Source organism: Coffea arabica, chromosome 6c, assembly GCF_036785885.1.
Source record: "Coffea arabica cultivar ET-39 chromosome 6c, Coffea Arabica ET-39 HiFi, whole genome shotgun sequence".
NCBI classification, from domain to species: Eukaryota; Viridiplantae; Streptophyta; class Magnoliopsida; order Gentianales; family Rubiaceae; genus Coffea; species Coffea arabica.
The window spans coordinates 31,477,138-31,483,955 of NC_092320.1; the positions used below are offsets into that span (position 1 = coordinate 31,477,138).

The 6,818-nt window shown below is 38.0% G+C and overlaps 1 pseudogene; it reads right to left on the reverse strand.

The window, feature by feature from the left end:
- LOC113691825 (GTP-binding protein BRASSINAZOLE INSENSITIVE PALE GREEN 2, chloroplastic-like) overlaps nucleotides 1-5,637 on the reverse strand; it is a 30,545-nt pseudogene extending 24,908 nt beyond the window's left edge.
- Between the last annotated feature and the right edge of the window lie 1,181 nt (nucleotides 5,638-6,818).

Here is a 6,818-nt window from a genome sequence, read left to right on the forward strand (position 1 = left end):
ATAAATGAGATAGAACTAAGATAGATAAGAAAAGTGTAGTGGACAAATTTAAGTGGAACATAAGCATTGGTCAAAGTTGGACAATTTCCGCTAAAACTAAGTTTTAATCTTGCCATTGTTTCTCCATTTAATTTCCTCCAATTCACTTCAATTTCTTTTCCTTTCTTCCTTATTATAGTCGAGAATCCCCCTCCCTCATTAGCCAATATAATCACTTTCATCCCCACTAAATTTACTCTTAAGACATTAAAATGCAAGAGGGGACATGATCCTTAAAATAGGGCTTTAAGTCCTATCCTTCTCTTCCCATTATAATGCTCCCAATTTTTCAAACCTTTCATTCCTTTTCTTCTTCCCTTATCAGCCGACCACCCTCACACACTCTCTCTCTCTTTCTAGCCAAAGCTCTATCTTCTTCTTCCTCAACTCAAACTCCATGACCAACCAACTTCTAGCTTTACTCCATCTCCTTTTTTTTTTGTTGTTCTAGCCAAGAGAAAGAGAGGGAGAAACCGAGAGGAGCTCCTTGTGGTGGCTGGCCAGATTCTTGGAGAAGGAAAGAGATCTCTTCGTGGTGAAGATTGGACATCCTAACTTTGGGAAAATCAGCTAGAACCTGAGGTAGTTCTCTAACCCAAAAGCTAGAGCTTTTATGTTATCTCTTGAAGAGTGAATCTTGAAACTTCATTGGGTTGAATTCTTGTTGGATTTGATTAAGGTACGGGCTCTTGGGATTCCCACAAATGTATGATCTTGGTTGCTAGCATGATTTTTGATTGGTATATGTGTGAATATTTGGAGTTGTGGCTTGAACTTTGGAAGGGAAGAACCTTAACAGAAATCGGGAGAAAGGGGAGAGAGACAGAGAGGGGGGACCGAATGGTTTCTGTTTTCTCTATTTTTCTTGGCTGTGTTTTCACAAATTTAAAGATTGATTTGGGAGCTAAAAAGTCAAGCTTTAAGCTGTCATTTTCTCTTACAAAAAAAAAAACCCCCTTCAAATGGTGTTGCAAAATGGTTCCAAAAGAAGGTTTCAAATCTGGAAATTTCAAGGGAGAGTACGGTCCGAAATTTCTGTGATTATTCGAAAAAATGTTTGGGGCTAAATTAGCCTTAGCACATAACATGAAAGTTGTAGAGAATTGAGTTTAAACTATGTCTGTAAATTTTCAGCTCAATCGGAGCAGGGTAACTTGTGAAATGACAAAATTGCCCCTGCTGCCCTGTTTCTATCAGAATTGATAATCAGCCTCTGTAATTGGTTAGTTTGACCAGGAATATTACTGAATTGGTTGTCAATGTCTTCTTAAGAATTGTAGTTTTGTATCTTAGCTTTCAAATGGCTTTGGAATCGCCTGAATCGGAGTTGTGTGTGCTGAGTTATGATTAACTGAATCGGGACTATTAGTAATTGTGTCAGTGAGAATTGAACCGAGAAACTGGGGCTGTTTTGATAAATTTGACCTAGTTAGGGTGAGAACTGGATTGAGATGTCTTCATAAGAATGGTAGAGCTATGTCTGAGCTTCGAAATGGTATATTGTTTGTTTCAATCCAATAAGTGTAGCTCGAGTTGTGCTTAAATTGCTAAAAGGATTTGGTAAATGGATTTGCAAACTGTACTTTCTTATTAGGTGAGTGTGTACGTTATTGCACTCGCCAAAGGACATGTGACTTTCCACTATTTGAGTGACTTGTTTACCAATGTGTTTATGTGGTCAATGTGATTACTGGACGCTTGGTCGAGGGTGTACTTTATCACACTCGACCTAAGGCCATTGGTTGGATGTTGTGTATTGGATGTGACTTGTGTGTGTGATATGTGATGTGATTTGTGAATTGTGATTGAACCCCTTGAGCATTGGTTCGGGGTGATTATTGTGATTATTGTGGCTGAACCCCTTGAGCATTGGTTCGGGGTGACTAGCTTGAGGATTTTAATTGCTTTCTTGTTTTTGGCTTGATGATGGGTAGAGATTTGGAGGTATTATGAGCTTTAGATGCATATATGTGATAAATCTTGCTTTATTACATGTTTGGATTGTTAATTATTGCAAGATATTCCTTAATCTGGATGGATGAACTTGTGTGTGTTTAAGTATAGCAAGAGGAAAAATTTTTGTTTTGAATCTTTCATGTTGGCCGAAATTTTTGGGACAAAATTTCAGATTTTTGGAGCTTTTATTTGAGTTAAAGTTTTGCCAAAATAATGGATTTTAAGTGTATTTGGGTTGATTAAACCGATTGGCTCTTCAAAGGAAAAGAAAGGAGTATACTTGCTAAAGTGAAAACTGGAAATCTGCTTTCTGGAACATCAGACTAGTTTCGGAAAAAAAAAGTTCTTTTTTCATGTATACCACTTCAAATCGAGTCCCGTCTGTTTTTTTTAAACTAGACGTATAAGGTTATAAACCATGTAAATTTCAGGGGCAAACTCATTTTCTGTGATTTTTGGTGATTTTTCAAAGTCCGTTGGAAAAACAGAATTTTCCCTGCCCTGCATTTTACTGTAGCAGTCTATTGACGAAAAAACTGAGCAAAATCCGTATAGAATCTCATCAAGGTGTCTTCTACAAAGTTTTATCCATTTCAATTAGGTTTCCAACGGTATCAACCATGCAAATTTTGGACTTGTAAATATTAAGTTACGATTTTCTAAAGATTTCTACCATAAACCTCCAGTTTCCTGATTTTTACAATAAATATGAAAACGACTTGATATTTTTGCTTGGCCTTGAATATGTACGTGAATGATCGTGATTATACATGTCTCAGGTGAATATGAGGACTCCGGAGAACCCGTTTAGCCGCTTAACTTTTTCTCTCTCATGACTATTGGTGAGTGTCAAGTGCATGTTAAGTGTTTAAATGAAATGTTTCTCGTACTTGCTAGTTAATGAGGGTAGGGTGTACTTTACCGCCCTTGTCCTCTCTTTCATGAAATTGCTTGCTTGATAAGTGATAAGTGTTACATGTGAATGTAAATGAAAGTATTTTCCGTGAGCATTGAACGGCAGAATGTATCACGCCCTTTTAGGGTGGGAGGTACCGCTCATTCCGTCTCAATGCTATGACCAAATCTTGTCGATTGGAGATTCGTCTCATTGACCCAAAAGTGAATGGGAGGGGGGGACGCCCCAACCCATTGGCAAGCCTTGTAACTCGAGCCGGCCAGGGCTTGGTCGAGAAACTTGGTGAACCTTGGGAAGTGTTATAACTTGATCCAAATAAGGGGTCTTGCTAGGTATACTTGTTAAGTGATACCACCTACATGTTTGTTTGGTTACGGATCCAAGAGGGTGTCATGGTGGCTGGAGGTAGTAAGTGGAGTTCTACATGGATAACTGTGAAAGTTGACGGAGGGTCAACTACCTGAGCTTGGATCGCTCGTGGATTAGCTCCTGAGAGCTCCCATATCCTTTTAATTGTTGTAGACACCAAATTTTGAATAATTTGTATGTATCATCTATTTCATGATTTTCATTTTAGATTGCTTGCATTTTAGTTCGTTATTGTGTGTTTTGCACTATTAGTTGTTATGATATTTTAGTTTTATTCATTTTCGCCCTTTTAGTTGACCTATTTCATTTGCTATTCATTCTTATTTACTTTTAGTTTTAGTTTTTAGTTTTAGCTTTTAAGTTTAAGATTAGCATAGAGTTTTTTTAGAAAAAAAAGAAAAGGAAAACATCAAAAATATGTTTTAGTCATTTTGTTTTTATTCAATGCTTTCTTGAAGGAAAAGTGAAAATGAAAAATCATAAAAAAAAAGAAAAGAGAAAATTAAAGAAAAAGAGGAAAAAGAAGAAAAATTCAAAAAATAGGCTTTAGTTGGCTTGGAAAAATGAAAAGAAAGAAAAAGGAAAATTTGTTCACAAAAATATGTTTATTTCTTTAAATTCAATCTTTGGGCACTTTAGTTATTTTTATTAAGTTATTTTGAGAAAAGAAAATGATGAAAAATTAAAAATTAAAAATTAAAAATGGCCATTTTTGTTTAGTTTTTTTGTTTAAAATTATTTTTGTTTTGTTATTATTATTATTACCTGGTTTGTGTAATTTTGTTATTATTATTTTATTTTATCATTTCTGTAATTACCAAGTTGTTTTTTTAAAAAAAAAAAAATATTTTACCGCAGCATGCACGCTGCAATTTTTTGCAGCGTGCAAAGGACAGCCACGGATGCCCTTTGGAAGGCTGGATGTGAAGGCAAGGGTAAGCCTTCATCCTCACCATTGGGGTGAGGGTTTATGGATTAGTGAGGTGATATAAAAGGAACAAGAAGTAGCAGCCGCAAGGTTTTGGGGGGGAGAGAAGGGAACGGCTGAAAATCTGGGGAGAGAAAAGAACAGAAAACAGCGGCCGAGAGAAAGAGTGGGCTTAGGTGGAATCTGGAAAACAAAGAGAAAGCAAGAGAGACTGAGAAAAGGATTACAGACGGCTAAAGGAAAGTATAAGGAGGGCTGAGAAAGAATTGAGAAGGAGAGCGAGAGAGAGAGTTTTTTGGGAAGATAACGGCTGAGTGAGAAAAATCTGAAGGCTTTTAACGGCTGGGGTTTGGTGAATGGGCTGGAGAGGAAACCCGAAAAGAGACAAGCGGAGGACTTGACGGCTGAACAAATCAGAGGAGAGGAAGAGCTTCAGGCGGAAAAAAAAAAAAAAGAAAAAAGTCACTGGAGCTGTTCATCCTTACGTCCGTCACTGCCTTCACCGAGGGAAAGCATCATCACTGTAAGTTGCACCTTCTTCCCTTTAAGTCATTGAATCTTGTCCTTAGTTTGTGAGTTAGAAACCACAGATCTTCATAGTTGTATGCTGGGCATGATCGGGTAAATGAGCTGTGATTCCAGTGGCTCTGTTTAGAATTTGTGTGCTTTTATGAACTAAAAGCTGTTGGCTTTCGTGTCTCCTCTCTTGCGTACAAAAATGAAATGAATGGCATCTACGGTTTCTCCTTCTGTGATTTTTGATAAGCCTCAAAGATTGGATTTTTATGGCTGAAGTTATGTCTTGGTTAACGTATGTTTTATGTGATGTTCGACTGCGATGTTGGGTCCAAGATTAGTAGACATTCAAGTCATTTTTATTTGGTACCTAAAAATTTTGCTGGATGTCCTTTTCCTTTCTGTCTCGAGCTCTTGCATTTAGGATTTGAAGCATATTAGAACTTGCTTTTTGGTCTTGTTCCTCCTATTGTGTTTTGCTTGAATCAAGTCTGCAGACAGTCATTTGGCTGGTGAAGCATGTGAACGTCCATGCCCATTCTCTGCTCCTAAGCATGCCTGATTTGCTAAAATCTTTGTCACGGTTTTGTCTCAAAAAATGCAAAAGGAAAACCTATACTTTGAGGTTTTTATTCTAGTTTTGAATGGGTAAAGTGTTAAATGATTGAATAAAAAAGGAAATCTGCATGTGCTAAACTCCCGGGATCATGGAAAAATCGCATGCTTGATGATCCTCCTGCTTGTCTTAGTTTTTGCCTTGGACTGAGTTTCTGCGCATACAAACCTGCTGCAACAAGCCACGCTTGAAGCGAGCTTGGCAACAAAAGGCAACAGTATCTGTGGATATTCGTGGCAGCTTTGGCTGAGTTGCATGAGCTTTTGGGGGGTGGTTTTGCTGCTCTTTTTGTTGCATATTCAGTTTTGTTGTGTTAATCAAAGTGTCCAGATGTTAAATGTGGTCAAGTGATAGTCTTTGCTGGTTTTGTTTGAAGTTTACTTGAAACCTGCATTTGAAAGCTTGAAGTTCCAAAAATTCTGGATGAATATTGCCGCAAGCTTCACCTTTCTCTTTTGCTGCATCTCATGCTTGGCTGTTTTCTTTTACCTGCATTTTCTGATTAAAGCCTCAGCCATCCATTTTTTTTTGCTAGCTGGGTTTGCATGTTTTGAGGTGTTGGGGTACGGGTTGAAAAGGAATTGGACAAGAGTGTTGGGTGTGTATGTTTAGGGGCTGAAATGTTTGAATCACGTTCAAGTGCTTGCTGGAAAAGAACAAACCATCTTTTTCGTATGAGCTTTATTCCAGATTTTTGAAAAAATTCTTGAATTGTGATGGAAAAAAAATGTATTCTACAAAGGGGGTAATTTGTAGAGTTCATTCTAGACTTGTGATCTTCGCATTTGTGAAATGCGAGTTCAAGTACCTCGCATTTCACAAATGCGAGGTCAGTAATTTCACGAAAAAAGAAAAATAAATCGCATTCTTCTAATGCGAGGTTTGTCAGCTCGCATTAGAAGAATGCGAGATGGAGTACCTCGCATTTCATGAATGCGAGGTACTCTTCCCAGCATCGCATTTGTGTTCAGTCCCTTTACTCTTCAGTCAAGACTCCCTTTACTCTTCAGTCGAGAGTCTTCAGTCCAGTCTTCAGTCCCTCACTCTCAGATAAAATGTTGGTCTGAGCTTTGTCATCGGAAATCAGAGCCACAGCATTGTCGTCGGAAGCCGTCGGAATTCTCCTCGGAAGCTCTGGAATTTTGTAGAGGTACGGCGTATCTCCTCAGGCGAACTTCTTCCCTTCCGAAGCTGTCATCGGAAGCTCTCTGCCATTGCAGAGCTTCCCCTTTGGGAACCCATCTGTGGTAGCTAGCTCCATTTAAGTCCGGCATCTCTTTTCTTCTCCATTTTCCATTCCTTTCACCAGAAACAGCATTTTCTATAAGATTTTTGTTTTCTGAGTTTTAATTTATTTCTGGGATTATTTGTTTGTACGAATTGAAGTGGCTTTTATGATTTGGCAAATTATTGGACATTGTTGTTGTTAGGGTTGGCAATTTATAATGCATGTGGAATAGATTACATGTAAGGGGGAA